The following is a 16,087-nucleotide window of genomic DNA, read 5'->3' on the forward strand; positions in this document are numbered from 1 at the left end:
AGAGAGTGAGAAGTTGGCAACGTGAATTACCTAGATTTGGGGGGTCGGTGTATTGTGAGGAGTTTCGTTTTGTCCATCTTGAGCAAATAAATTCAGCTCAACAGGCTGTTGAAGCCATACACAGAGGGATACAGCTAGTTCTTGATGATGTTAATGGTAGGGTAGGCCCTGATGATTACGTACAGTTACGTTTAGAGAGCCGTCGTTTAACTAACCCTTTGTTTTCAGTCAGAAGAACTAGGGATGAGCTGTCCGCTGAGGATTTCTTGAACCAGACCTCAAAGCTGCTTCAGAGCAATAGAGAATTGCATTTCGATGGGACGTTGCGCCTTGTTGTGACAGTTGTAAAAAATAGGGGTGGGGGCGCTCGAAGAGTTTTAAATTCTATCCTTAGTAGTCAGATTATTCATAAAAAGAGACAATGTTTAGTAGACCTGACTTACACCGGTACCAATCTATGTTTTGCGGGAGGGCTCTTGGCTGTCATGGCCGGTCATAAACCTACAGATGAAGAATTGTTAGCAGAGGCGAGAAAGTTGCACGAGAAACTGGGGTGGTCAGATCAAAAAAAGGTTATGCTCACTGATGTAGCAAAGTTTGAACAGCATTTAGGAGTTAACATACAGGTGGTGCTGTATGCGGTGAAAGGTGGCTGGGGTTTTTTTAAAACGGGGGGCCCCGTGTACCCTAAGACTTATTTCATCCTGTTGCACAATGAACATTACTATGGGGTTCTGGATGTGAAAAAGTTGTTCGGAGCAAAAAAATTACTGTGAGTTTTGCCACACGGTGTACAGTCACGACCATTCTTGCAGGTATCGTTGCCGTCTCTGCTTGAGCGCAACATGCTCTGACAACATGGGTGTGCAGCTGAGGTGTCCTAGCTGTAAACTGTATTGTCGGTCCAAAGAGTGTTTAGACAGACATGTCAACTGTGCGTCAAAAAACCAAGTTGAATGCCTGTCTAAAACTTTGTGCGGTAAGTGTCAGGCGTACGTGGACAAGCAGCACAGGTGTAAAGGGAGGCGCTGTAAGCAGTGTCAGGGTTTGATCGTTGGAGATGTAGACATTCACCTCTGTTTTATGGACAGCCTTAGAAAGCCCGAATCATCAGAAAAGTATATTTTTTATGATTTTGAATGCATGCAGGAGACTGGGTTGCACACTCCCAATTATATTTTTGCAATGTCCCTAAAGCCGGAAAAATCCTGGGAATTTAAGGGTGACGAATGTCTTTCTATGTTTGTTAAGACCTTTATTGGCAAAGAGTTCCGGGACTACACGTTCCTAGCACACAATTCCAAAGGTTATGATGCGTATTTCTGCGTTAGACAGTTACTGAAGGAAAAGATGTGCATAGAACTGATCACTCAGGGCAGTAAACTAATGTGTGTGGAAGTTAAGGCCCTTGGCATTCGTTTTATAGACTCTTTAAACTTCTTGCCCATGAAGCTTAGCAAGCTCCCACAGGCGATGGGGTTTGAAGGTTGCAAAGGGTATTTTCCACATTTTTTTAACACTTTAGAAAATCAAAATTATGTGGGGCCTATGCCCGGTGTGGAGCACTACGGTGTAGAAAGCATGATGCCCAGGGAAAAAGCAGAGTTTCTCGACTGGTATCAAGACCACAGCTCTGAGACTTTTGACCTGCAGAAAGAGCTTGTGTATTACTGCCAGCAGGATGTAAAAATTTTGAGACAGGCTTGTATCCTATACAGAAAAGAAATTATGAATATGACGGAGAAGGTCGATCTAGTAGAGAGAGAACCCGGTAAATTCACTGAGATAAAACTGTGTATAGATCCGTTCCGGTACATAACGCTGGCATCCGTCTGCATGGCTATGTACAGGTTTATGTTTTTGGAGCCTAACACGGTAGCTCTTCTCCCTCCAGACAACTATCACAGACAGAAAAAGAGATATTCGACCCCATCTATCCAGTGGCTGTTGTATATCTCTCAAAAAGAACATATACAAATACGGCACGCTTTACAGGGTGGGGAACTACAGGTAGGCCCCTACTTTTTAGACGGTTATGCCAATATTGACGGGGTACACATAGCCTTTGAGTTTAATGGGTGTTTTTTTCACGGCTGTGTCGCCTGTCATTGTGAAAAAGCACAAAATCCTATGACGGGGACAACTTTTGGGTTTCTTTATTACAAGACGCAGCTCAAGACCGACTATCTAAAACGGCTTGGTTTTGTAGTGAGGACTCTTTGGGAGCACGAGTGGGTGGTGATGAAAGAAACAGACAGGGAGCTTGCGAGCTTTTTAAACCGAGCCCAGTTACCCCAGCCTCTCATGCCTAGGGATGCTCTTTTTGGGGGGAGGACGAACGCCATCCGTCTATATTATAAACCTAAGCCCGGGGAAGAAATCCACTATTATGATTTTACCAGCTTGTACCCTTTTGTAAACAAAACGAAAGACTACCCTATCGGGCACCCCGATATAGTTTATGACAAATTTGGACCCCTTGCAAATTATTTTGGAATTGCAAAAGTTAAAGTGTACCCCCCACGAGGCCTCTTTTTCCCATTGTTACCTGTCAGAGTGGGCGGCAAGCTTATGTTCCCGCTATGCCGAACCTGCGCGGAAACCGTGCAGCGGGAGACGTGCACCCACACTGACGAGGAGAGGGCCATCCTGGGGACTTGGTGCACTGTGGAATTGAATGCAGCCATAGCGAAGGGGTACGTGGTGGCTAAAATCTATGAAATCTGGCATTTTAATGAAAAATCTGATAAACTCTTTTCGGAGTACATAAAATTACACCTCCGCCAGAAACAAGAGGCTTCAGGGTATCCCAGCTGGTGCACAGACGAAGACAAACAAAATAAGTATGTTAACGATTTCTACCAGAAAGAAGGCGTGCTTTTACGCCGACACGAGATCAGGCTAAACCCCGCTAAACGCCAAATTGCTAAACTGTTTTTAAATTCTCTGTGGGGTAAATTCGGCCAAAGAACCAACCTACCCAATACCAGCATCGTGAGAGACCCTGACGAACTCTTTCAGTACCTATTTTCCCCCAACTACGAGGTTTCATCCTGTGAGTTTATCGACGATGAAACAGCGTGCGTATCTTGGAAGCACGCAAAAGACCGTTATTCTGTCTCTGGCAATACCAATGTTTTCATAGCCTGTTTCACCACCGCTTATGCCCGCTTAGAACTATACAACCTCCTAGACGGATTGCAAGAGCGGTGCCTGTACCACGACACTGACTCTGTGATATTTGTGAAAAGGGAGGGGGCCTGGAATCCCCCTCTGGGGGATTATTTAGGGGACCTCACGAGCGAGATCCCACCAGATCAACACATCACCGAGTTTGTGTCGGCAGGCCCAAAAACATACGGGTACAAACTGTCGGGAGGAAAGGCTTGTATGAAGGTCAAAGGTATTACCCTGAACGTAGCAAACTGTGAAAAGATCAACTTTGACAGTTTGAAAGATCTAGTCCTGGACTATTGCACGGGTCTGTGAGAGAACCCCTCAAAAAAGATAGAGGTGCAGCAACCCTCTATTGTAAGAAACAAAAATCAGTGGCAAATAGAGACAAAAACCCTTAAAAAAACACAGAAAGTCGTTTACAACAAGAGGGTCCTAGGAGAAGGGTTTAAAACCCTGCCCTACGGTTTTTGAAAAATGGATACGAGGTGGAGACACCCCTTTTCTGCAATTCTCGCGGGGCCTAGCAACTGCGGGAAAAGTTTCTTTATAAAAAATGTATTGGATAATGCCAAACAAACATTGTCTGTTACGCCTGAGAATATTGTGTGGTGTTACAGTTGTTGGCAACCCTTGTATAAAGAACTGCTCTGTAAATACCCCTTTATCAATTTTGTGGAGGGTCTGCCTGATGCTTTTGACGATGACCGTTTGTTTCCTACCAATAAAGTGAACATGATTATCATAGACGATCTGATGAACTCCGCTTGTGAAAGCGATGAAATCGAGAAAGCCTTTACCAAGTACGTGCATCACAGGAACCTGAGCATTATGTATATAGTTCAGAACGTATTTTGCCAGGGAAAAAAGAGTCGCACTATTAACCTAAACACAAAATACATGGTTCTGTTCAAAAACCCCAGGGACAGATTACAAATTGCTACACTCGCTCGGCAAATGTACCCCGGCAAAGCTCAGTTCTTTCTAGAAGCTTTTGAGGATGCTACCAAAAGGCCTTATGGCTACCTGGTGGTGGATTTAAATGCTTCCACACCAGAAGCTTATAGGCTAAGAACTGGTCTTTTCCCTCCAGACTGGCCGGCAGTTTATACTTTAAAAAGAACAACAGCCCTGTATAAAAAGAGATGAATTATTGGCAGGTCCCTTTTTAGCAGCCGGGGTTGCTGACTGAAAACATGTCTAGCTGCGTGAAAAGAAACCTGGGCCTTTTAAAATTACTTAGCAAATCGTCCCCACAGCAAAGGAGGGCTATACTGTGCTCGGCCTCTGACGATCTAGTAGCAGCCATCTCAGAAATAGCGCTCAACACCTTAAAAGGAAACGTACCTTTAACACCGAAGCAAGTGCGTGTGCTGAAAAAGAAACACACGCTTATAAAAACTTTGTGTAATAAAAGGGTTTCACTTAAAAGAAAGAAGCGTCTGGTGAAGCAGTCTGGGGGGTTTATAGGACCCCTGTTAAGTTTTGCTATCCCTCTGATAACAGGGCTTTTAACTAATCGATAATGGAGTATGCAGAAAAAATGTACCTGGTGCCCAGCCGGCAGTTGGAGCAATTAAGTGCTCCCCCTCCTGCAGAGGAAAATATCAGAACGACTGCAACTCGCTTACTGGATGCTGAAATGAAATCTGTTCTTCAAAGAACTGACTTAGGTGAATATGAAAAGGCTAAACTTTACAGCACCGTGCTTCAAAGGTACCTAACGTACGTGAAGCAGAGCGATGTGGACAAAGGAAAACTAAGTCTGTTTCTACCAGAACAGGAACAGAGTGTGACTGCCAAACCCTCCGAAACACCAAAGACCTCAGACTCTGTTGCTCAGGAGGTGTTGGATAACGTGAATAAGCGTTATAAGAAAAATGCATCAGTATTGCTAAATAAGCTGAGCCAAGATAAAAACATTTCTTCATGGACCGATAAAGGGTCTTTTGTGTACAAAGGCTCTGTGGTTAATGGTTCTAACATGCTCGACTTAGTCAGGGCCGTCACCCAGACGCGCTCTGTTCCTAGCAGACATGTACCTAAAGGATGGGATGTGATTATGAATGCCATGGCGGAACTGAACATGCCATCTTCCATCATGGGCAACGCGACCAACAGAGATCTTTTGGAACGCCTCAAGGCCTCAATCGCCGACACCGGTGTGGACCAAGAAACAGTGACCCCTTTTTTGCCATCTAAAAAACGAAAATTGGCTAAAAGAGCCGAATGGCTCAGTTTGTGATCTTTTTCACGTTCCATTTTTTTTTAAAACTGGTAATGTTTTGCTTTAAATAAAACATTTCTGAATTGGGTCATTGTGTTTTGTTTTTTTTAAAAAAAAACCACACCAAACATCGATTGTCTTTAAACTCCCCACCTGGGGTGCTTTATTGGGTAACATGACTATGAAAATCGTTGCAAGATACGCATGTCTGGGCTTGTTGAAACATGCTTTGAGCAAGGCTAGGCATGGCCAAGTATTTAAATTTATTTTTTACAAAATTCATCACCATCCGGTCGTTTTGCACTAAGTCATTAGAATACAATTTTAAAATCCGGTCAAAAGATAAACCCTTGCTACGATGGTGTAAGAAAAACACGCAGTGATAGCCGCAGGCAACGGAGCTGGGGTCTTGTAATTGTCTGTTGTGAAACACAATGTCTGTGGCATTTTTGTTTAAAAATTTCATAATGCTTTTAGGAAAGAACACACTGTTCGGGGGATGCCCGTATGAGTCAAAAAACTCTCCAAGGTTACGCTCCACCAGATACACGGCAAGCCAGTGTTCACCCGGTCGGCTGTGTGGATGTGTGTTGACCACCAAACCTAGGGGTCTCTGAGACAGCTTGCCGCCAGGGAGCCAATCGCAGGGAAACACGTCTAAGAAATTCTTTTTCGTGTAAGGGTCTGTTGATAAGACACGTGAGAGCTGCACGGTGTCCATGTTCACATGTAGTCAAACAGAACATTTCTCCTCTGATTTATCTCTATGACGTTGTCAAAAACCCCATACACGATCATATTGACGGTAATGGTTAAAGCCTTCCCAAAACGAATTTCTGCTCTCAGGTTCCCGGTTTTAATCAGGGAATAGTGATCGGCGCATTCCTGGTCGGGGAACAGGTCAAAGGCAAACATGGTGTAACCCTGTGCAAACTCCTCACGGTCGATTAACAGAGAACGATCTTTCATGTGTTTACCGGCCGTCTGTACCAGATTCATGTATTCTCTCACGCAGCGTCCTGCCTCGAAGTCTGGTTGCAGAGGCTTGGTCGGTATCTGCTCACCATCCACATACAAGGCCACAAAATTAATATCGTAATGCTTAAAATGAAAGGGATTTTTAGCGTAACTTCCGCTAAAGGCATCGTTATCCACGAACCCCAGGACAAGCATTTTGGGCAACTGTCCCAAGAACAGGTTCTCCTGGTTACTGACCCTGCTGCCCGCAGGGATGCTAAACACTTTCATTCCCACACGGTCCACGGGGTATTTGGCATTAGCGGTAAGCAGGGCCTCGGCATGCCCCAGACGAACGCTCGGGGCCACACGTACTTTCTTCACAAAAAGGGATGCTGATAGAATGCGCAGTTTAAAGCCTTCGGTTCCGCTGCCCATTAAACAGAAAGGATCTTTACTGCGCGTCAGTTTAATTTTCACATCCACTCCGTTCAACAATAGTTTTTCTTGAAAAAACAGGTCGCTGTGTAGATGACCCAGAAGCTCTACTGTTCTGCTTTGAGCGGTCAGCTTTGCACGCCTCACAAACCCTAGATTCTCGCCATCCAAGTCTGTGTCTTCCTGTTGTCCGGCAGTGTCTTTGTAAAAGAGGCCAGCGGAAAATTGCGTGGCGAGGGTGTCGTTGCTGTAATTGAGCACCGATTCTATAAAGGCCCTGTAAGGGTAACAGTTGTTGCTTTGGCTTACAAGACGGTCTCCGAGCGTGACATCCAGCTGACTAAAAATAGAGGCCACTGGGTAATTCACCAGGCCCACCTCGGCACCCGCGTTGAGTTCAGTTCCGTCTCCTTTTACAATCTTGCAACACAGGTACAGCAGTGTGTTGTTTAAATCCATATAATCTATGCCATTCCCTGCTATAAAGAAGTCAATGGGGGCAGATTCCGTAACGGCCGACAGAGGTGGCACCTCGATGTAGATGCTTTTCTCAATGCTGGTCTGCGTAGGGGCTATTTGGAACAAGTCTAGTTCGGATTTGGTGCATTCTTCAGACCCGCAGTGAACGAAAGCCATGTTGATTAAAATATATCTCTTGTATCAGCCGGTGAGTGTTTCCTCTTTCGCCCAGGCTTCCTCTTGGACTTTCGCTTATGGCCGACCCTGCGGGTCAAAGCCCTTCTTTTAAAGGGTTTCGGGGGACCTGCGCGTCGCGGGAATGACGCATTTCTCTTTCTCTTCTTCCTCCTTTTAATGTACATCAGCCCCGATCCTTCCTGTGAAGCTGTGTTCCCCACCTTCTCCAGAACAGCGCGGGAGACGTGACCTACCACATCTTTAGCTATGTTTTGAGCGGCGGTTTTTACGTGGGGTTTAATAATCTCTAGCCCCCTCCTCAAAAGCGGTACGGCTTTTCGAAAGAGGCTACGGAATATTCCACCCACGCCTGCCCCATACATCACGGGGGCCCCATGATATCCGGGAAGGGCGTATCCCGCCTGGGCTTTGTAATAGTTTCTGTAGACGTTGGGGTCGCCGTAATTTTTTAGGATCGCCATAATACTGTTTTGCTTTTTTAGAAAACTCGCTCTCTCCGGGGGCGCAGGTGTAGCTTGATGATCACCTTGCCAAAGCGAAATGAGACGCTTTTGTTCTGATCTGTCTTTATTTCAATGGTAATTGTGTCGATGTGGTGTTTACTGATAGGGACGTAATGAGGTTTATCGTAGGTGATGGTGACAAACTCGTTGTTCCTTCCTTGGACGGGGACACAACGTAACAGGGGAACAGAAAAATCCCCCACAAACTGATGTTCTACGATATCCGTGTACAGATACAAGGAATTAAAACCCCCTGTAATGTCTGCCGAGAAAGGGAATTTTTGGACGCTGTGTTTGGGGCCCAAGCCCAGAATGTTAGCTAGCTCCCCGCTGGTAGAAAACATATAAGTAAAAGCGGCGGATTTAAGTCTAATTTTTCTACCCACAGGGTCATAGTTCATGACCATCTCAGGCGGTCCGCGGTGACGAGCTATGATACTGTTCATATGATCCAGTAATTCGGGTATGGACGCGTAATAACCTCGTCGTAGGATGAAACTCCATGCCATATCTCCAAAGGTGACTTCAAAAGGGGTGTCTTCGTTGATAGTGTTCCAGCTGTGCGGGTATTGTATTTCCACTAACCCCACCTCCCAGGCACCCCGGAGATCCAAGGGCTTAATTAGCCGTATTGTAAAGTTCGAGCTGGTGTTTTGGGGAAAAACTGCAGCGCTGGCGTTGCTGGGCAAAGTAATGTAAAACCCGCCGTCGCTCATCTTCTCTGACTTTGCGGGGAGGAATAACTTTTGTTTGTTTGTTTGTTTGCGTCTAAATGTCACAGAGTTGAGAAGCTTTCACCCAGCTCTTAAACTTATCAGGCCACCCCAACCATTTTACCAGTAGTTGCTTTTTTCTCCCTTTTCCTTTCTCCGCTAGAACTTTTTCAACCCTGTAAATCCTGTCTCGTTTGGGGTTTACTTTTTGTAATTCTTCAAGGTAAAAAGATCCAGTAACTGTCTCACCCTCGTAGTCTTTTAATCGGTATACAGGTCTCTGACCCCTGGTTAAGGCTTCATCCACTATGAATATCTCATCGGTAAATGTCTGTTCATAACCTTTTTCAAAAGCTCCTTTGGTTTTAGATAGTCTCACGTGGTCGCCTTTTCGAAAAGGGGCAACAACCGGTTTTATTTTAAAATCATCTCCATAAACCATTTTCCATACCTTCAGAGAATTTGAAGGGTTAACATCAGCGGGTCTGGTATGTATAGTTCTGTGAAAGCTCTGGTTGTAACTCTTTATAAAGTCAGGTAACACATCGATGTAGCGAAAGGTGTTATGGGCTGTAAAATATCTCCACATCCTAGTTTTTAAAGTTCTGTTAAACCGCTCCACAACCCCTGCTTTGACTTCATTATTAGTAACAAAATGGTGAATGCAATGCCGTTTTAACATTCTGCTTAAGGGTTTGTTTAAAAATTCTTTCCCCCGATCGGTTTGTAATTTTTGAGGCACACGCCCTTCGCTAAAAATAGCTTTAAAGGCCTTGCATACCTCACCACTCGTCTTGTCCCTTAGGCCTAAGGCCCAGGCATATTTGGATAGAATGTCTACCACTGTTAAGATGTACTTAAAATTGCTGTTCTGTTTGGAGAACTGGTGCATATCCACCAAATCTGCCTGCCATTGCTCATCCACATCTGAAACAATGGTCTTGTTTCTTTTAAAACGTATTCGAGCCGGTTTGTGTAAAGTATAAGCATCCTGGTCTGAAAGCCAAGCTGTTACTTGTCTTCTATTTAAAGTTTTACTATGCTTTTTGGCCACTTGAAAAAGAGGGTTCACCCCGCCAAAGCTCCCAACTTCCCCGGGGGTGTAATATATTTTCTTTAAAAGAGCCGCCTGTGGAGACATGACTGTTACTGGTACCATCTTTTACTAACACAAGTGTGGGTGGGGGACAACATTCATATTAACACGTTTAAATAAGTTTTATTAATCGCCTGGTTTAACACAACCTTTTACAACCGCCTGTAAAAATGGACGCCATGACTCCTAACATGAGGGTGTCTGTGCTTGTTCATTCTTCCATTTTGTCCTTTTCCTCTTGAGATCTGTGTCTCAGACATGAGCAAAAACAGCTGACGCATGATACATTTACTCCCACAGGGCTACCGATGTGTAAGTTCTCAAAGGCCTCCAGAAAGGCATCATCGAGCTGTTGAGAGATTTTTTTTTTCAAAAAAGAAACAGCGTAAGCACACCACTGCTTGGTTTTTGATTTACACAATCCCTGGTTCCTAGCCCTCCCCCCCCCACCCCCATTACACACCCCCACCACGACCGTCACTTCTTAAACATTCATTTACCTGAGCCACGTCTTTTTCATTCACCTTGTCCGCCCGTAACTCCCCCAAGCCGTGATCACCTTCCACCTCTCGGGGGGTGGACAACAAGAGGCCATCACGCTCATCGTGGGGCCTCACAAGCAGCCGGGTTTCGGGGTCGGTTTCCGGTGTGTCCATCAACGGCTGGGCCAAAGGGCCCTCCTCAGAACTCTCGCTGATGTAGCGCTTTCTCCATACAAGTCCAAAGGCCTTCGGGGCTAAAACAAAGTCCGAAGTTCTCACGGGGGTGGTGAAGGAGTCCATGTTTCCACGATTTCTAAAACACGCGCTCTTGGTAAAAGACAGCCTCTTCTGCCCGACGCTGGGCCTTATGGGGTGATGGTGCTGCGCTCTGATTGGCAGAGGGGTCATACGCCCCTCTTCTGGGTGGTTCACCCCATCCCAGAACCTGCCCTATTTTGGTCAAATCTGCTCTCGGGCCTGCCTGATTGGTAGAGGTTGGTGGGAGGAGTTGTTAGAGGGGTCACACGAATCATTTCCGGACGGGTCACCCCGCCCCCGGAACTCATCCTAATTGGTCAAATCTCCTCTTGGTCCTATCGGAACAAAACCCCTCCTGATTGGTAGCGGGGTGGGGGGAGGAGTTGTTAGAGGGGTCACAAGACCCACTTCCAGAGAGGACACCCCCACCCCGGAACTCGCCCTGATTGGTCAAAGCTCCTCTCTGGGAGGTCCTACGGGGCAAAACCCATCCTGATTGGTGGGGGGGGGAGGAGTTGTTAGAGGGGTCACAAGACCCACTTCCGGAGAGGACACCCCCCTCCGGAACTCGCCCTGATTGGTCAAAGCTCCTCTTGGGGGGGAAGTCCTACAGGGCGAAACCCATCCTGATTGGTAGAGGGCAGTGGGAGGAGTTGTTAGAGGGTTCACATGACATACCTTGCTTCCAGTCACGTGGCAGCCTTGACCCTGGAAGTAATACCCCATGGGGCAGGACTTCCGGTGGGGGGGGGGCAGAGGTCAAGGGGTGGGGTTAAAGGGGTCAAGGGGTGGGGTGGGTGTCACATGACACACCTTGCTTCCAGTCATGTGGCAGCCTTGACCCCGGAAGCAATAACCCATGGGGCGGGACTTCCGGTGGGTGGGGCTAAGAGGTCAAGGGGCGGGGCTGATGGGTCAAGGGGGCGGGGCTAAGGGGTCAAGGGGCGGGGTCAGGGTTTGATTGATTGTAGGGCCCTTATACTACTTGTAGTTATACATTTCCCATGCACATGATCTATAACCTGGAACTTCAGTCTGCAAAAGTAGGACACAAACATGTAATTATTTAAGAAGGTCAGATTTAGTGTGTACCATGATCAAAATTAAATAAGTGAATGCTTAGAAACCAGTATTTCTACCAAAAGCTCACAATTGCTGATCTAAGTGTGTGCTTTAACTCTGTCAGATCAAATAATCTAATTACCATTGAATATTTTATCTTGAGATTGGTGGTGGGTGAATATTGAATTTGTGAATTCAAATTATCTCTGCATAATTTAGATAGAGGCTTATCAAAGAAAATAATTTGTTACCAGGCATAATATCAGAACAAAAAATAGGTTTGCAATTGCTTTACTAGGACTAGTCACATGTTTACCGTTAGACTTTGTTCTCATACGGTCAGTTGGACAGCTTGAAGGCCACCAAACACATTACAGGTTTCAGAGTAGCAGCTGTGTTAGTCTGTATCTGCGAAAAGAAAAGGAGGACTTGTGGCACCTTAGAGACTAACAAATTTATTTGAGCATAAGCTTTTGTGAGCTACAGCTCATTTTATCGGATGCATGTAGTGGAAAATACAGTGGGGATATTTTATGTACACAGAGAACATGAAACAATGGGTGTTACCATACACACTGTAACAAGAGTGATCAGGTAAGGTGAGCTATTACCGGCAGAAGAGCGGGGGGGGGGGAGAAGGGGACCTTTTGTAGTGATAATCAAGGTGGGCCATATCCAGCAGTTGACAAGAATGTGTGAGGAACAGTAGGGTGGGGAGAAATAAACATGGGGAAATAGTTTTACTTTGTGTAATGACATATCCACTCCCAGTCTTTATTCAAGCCTAAGTTAATTGTATCCAGTTTGCAAATTAATTCCAATTCAGCAGTCTCTTGTTGGAGACTGTTTTTGAACTATTTCCCCCCCTACTGTTCCTCAGACATTCTTGTCAACTGCTGGAAATGGTCCACCTAGATTATCACTACAAATGGTTTCTCCCCCCACCCCACTCTCCTGCTGGTAATATCTCACCTTACCTGATCACTCTCCTTACAGTGTGTATGGTAACACCCATTGTTTCATGTTCTCTGTGTATCTAAAATCTCCCCACTGTATTTTCCACTGCATGCATCCGATGAAGTGAGCTGTAGCTCACGAAAGCATATGCTCAAATAAATTTGTTAGTCTCTAAGGTGCCACAAGTACTCCTTTTCTTTTCGCAAACACATTATGCGTCTCCATAATGTTCTGTCCTGAGAGAAATCTAGCATGTTGCAGGGTAAGATGCCTGTGAGGTACAGGTGTTGATACCATCCAGCCATCATGTTTTAGGTCTAGTGGAGGAACTGGAGGGCTATATCCTGCTTTCCTAAGGTTAAAGTTGGAGACAATTCTTGCAGGGAAGTTGGTAGGTATTCAGAGCTGATGGCTAGAGACCCATTTTTTTCCACAAATACAAAATAACTTGAAATAAAACCCCAAACAATATATAAAACAAAATCACAAAAAAGTCATTGGAGCCTAGACCATTGCTCTCTGTGACTGTCGCCACCATCGCTGCTGCCCGTGGGGGCACCAACTGCATAGAGTAGCCACAGCACCTTGGAACCATTCTATCCACCTCTTCTCTTTGGTGAAGGAGTGATAAGCCACTTCTGCTGCTTACTTACAGTGCACATGACCACAAGGTCAGTGGACTTCTGGTTGAAGAAGAGGGTGGAAGCAGATAGCCAGGGAGAAGGAAGCACCCAAGTGTCCAAGTCCTACCCTTTCCCCTCCCACGAGGTGATGCTGAGTGATACCAAGGCAGGTGCACTGGAGAAACTGAGTCCCACCTCCCCGGGCAGAAGCCAGACACAGAGCTTATCTCAGCAGCCTGTAACAGCCCACAGCGCCCAGTATATTCAGACAGGTTGGCCTGGCTCCTCACAGTGGGCCTGTGGGTGGGCAGGGAGTGCTGGCCGCAGCAGCAGATTTCCCCATCCAGAATGGTAGTACACACACATACACAAAGTGCAGTGGCAGAAGTTGATGGATAAAATGAAATAACACACAATTCCTGAAAAATATACAATTAAAAAGTATAAGAACTAAAAGCAATTTAATGGGGTTCTATATATGATCATACCACCTTAGAAAGTGTTGGGCACCCATTTGAGAGAGTGGGACATGTTTAGTTACAAAACCCCACAAACGGACAAGGACCCATTGTGCTAGTAAGAATACAGAACAAAAAGACAGTCCTTTTCCCCAAAGAGCTTACAATCTACCCTGTTATCTAAGATGCTTAAATGCTTTGCTGAGTAGGGGCCAACTATACCAACCCAGTAACAGAAAGAGAGTAGGCATTTAGACCCTGATCCTGCAACATAAAATGTGTGCACAGACTTCTCTGCCAAACTCCTTTGAAATCACTGGGTGTCTTCACAACTGCAGAGGTCCAAACTGTGCATTGTAAGGGTTTTAAATTGCAGTTTTTGAAAGGAAGTCATAATTGAAAATATCAAGACCGCTTAAGAGAGGGCAGTAAGCAGAATAATCTGTGCATTGCTTAAAGCATTCCTAATGTTAAGTGTTGTAGAACTATGAAATTCTGATCACAGGATTTGAATTTTAGACATGGTTTGAACTGCAACGGGTCCCATATGAGGAATACATATTTTGGCATGTAAACTGGTTAAAATAATACAGATTATTATAGAAAGTGATATCGTTTGCACATATACAGTATTTTATTTACTAAGGTATACATGCCCAATGTTTCTCTAATAATTTATACATTCACATGCACCATGGGTGAAATTCCTGTGAGCCATGGAACAAGGGCTATGAAATCCAATTTAAACCCTATTTTGAAGTATTAAATTGGATTTAAATGGTACATAGGCATTCTGCTGTCTCTCTGCAGAGATATGTTTTTCACTCCATATTCTTCTATTCAGACAGACAGCCCTTTGTCTTTGAGCATCTGAACACAACACTTTGGCAAGCCATCTGTCACGTGCAGACCTCTAACTTTAAAATAGCATTAGTCAAAGTCCAGAAAGACTGGAGGCTTTTATGATGAGTGAAAACATTCCCAATTAAAATGTAACATATTCTGACAAATGCAATATCCTCTGTAGGGTTGCCAACTTTCTAATTGCACAAAACTGAACACCCTTGACCCACCCCTTCTCCGAGGCCCTGCCCTGCTCACTCTGTCGCTCGCTCTCACTTGCTCGTTTTCACTGGGCTGGGGAGGGTCCCTTTTGACTGGATGTTAATATCAATGTGTATAATTTGTTTGAGTAAAAGAGAACCATTGCTAAAAATTTGCTTCTATCTATGCCATGATTCTCCCCTGCAATCCACCCACCTAAAAAATTCAAACCGTAAGTGTGTGATTTCAGAAAGCCACATTTTCATGTGTTGTGTCTTTTAAAATCTATTAAAAAACCATTTACAGTCAATGTAAACATCCTGTTCTTCATATTGTGTTTACTCCTATCAGTGTTAAGACATTTGTTTCCCTGAGTCATTTGCAGTGAAATATAACCCACTGCTTTGTCTCTCCATGGGCACATCCATATTAATGTAGCATCTCCAAAGAAATCTAATCTCAACAGTGAAGAAAATTCTGCCCCGATATTTGAGCACTATTTTCATTCAGTGTAACTCCTGAGTAGTTTATTGGTGTTTAAACCACAGGTGCACCAAATCTTTTTACTCTGCCACAGAGAGATCTTTGAACACCCTCATATTCATTTCCGTTTCAGTAATTAGTCTGTAATAGCAGACTTGGCTAAAATATTCACAAAATCTTGAAAGCAATCCAAAAATCCAATTTCTGCTATTTATTTTATGATGCTGCTTAAAAAGAACTTACTTAATTCTAAACCTAAGTGATTGTGGATGTAAGACATTTATGTAATTTTGCTATAACATCAAAAGTTGTGTGTATAAGAAAGTCTTGTGTGGGAATGCTATTATGTTATAATGATTTTCTTTCCCCTCACTGATTTTGTTGGAAAAACCTTACCATTTGCAATTTTTTTGGTGGGATGCCACAGACTCAGAGGTGCCAACACCTCAGATTTAGTTTCACTGTGTTGACGTACATAGAGGCAGTAGTTAAATTATATCTTTAATCTCCTCCTGCAAAGGATACTGGAATGCATAGCAGAGTTTGTCAGACTTTGTACTAGCTACCCTAGGTAAAGAAAACAATGAGGGCTACTCTGAAACCTAAAATTAGCCATTGCTATTTTCTTTAAAGTGCAGATATAATATACAGAACCAAATAGAAGAACATCTTTATTTTTTCTTATTGATAAAATGGAAATTGAAAACACTATGTAAATTCCTGAAAACTTGTCAGTGTAAGAATCCTGAGTATAAGGATTTTGCACCTTCTCCTTTCTTATTGAACTCTCTGGGAGAAATTTTCAGTCTAAACCTCCAACTACGAGCATCCAAATTTGCATGAGCAACTGACTATACCCTAGAAATGGGTGCACGATTGCTACTCTGGAAACCATCTGACAAATGACTATTTCTGTTTGTATAGTGGGTGCGCATGCCCCTTTCTGCATGTGTGA

Source organism: Natator depressus, chromosome 1, assembly GCF_965152275.1.
Source record: "Natator depressus isolate rNatDep1 chromosome 1, rNatDep2.hap1, whole genome shotgun sequence".
Lineage (NCBI taxonomy): Eukaryota > Metazoa > Chordata > Testudines > Cheloniidae > Natator > Natator depressus.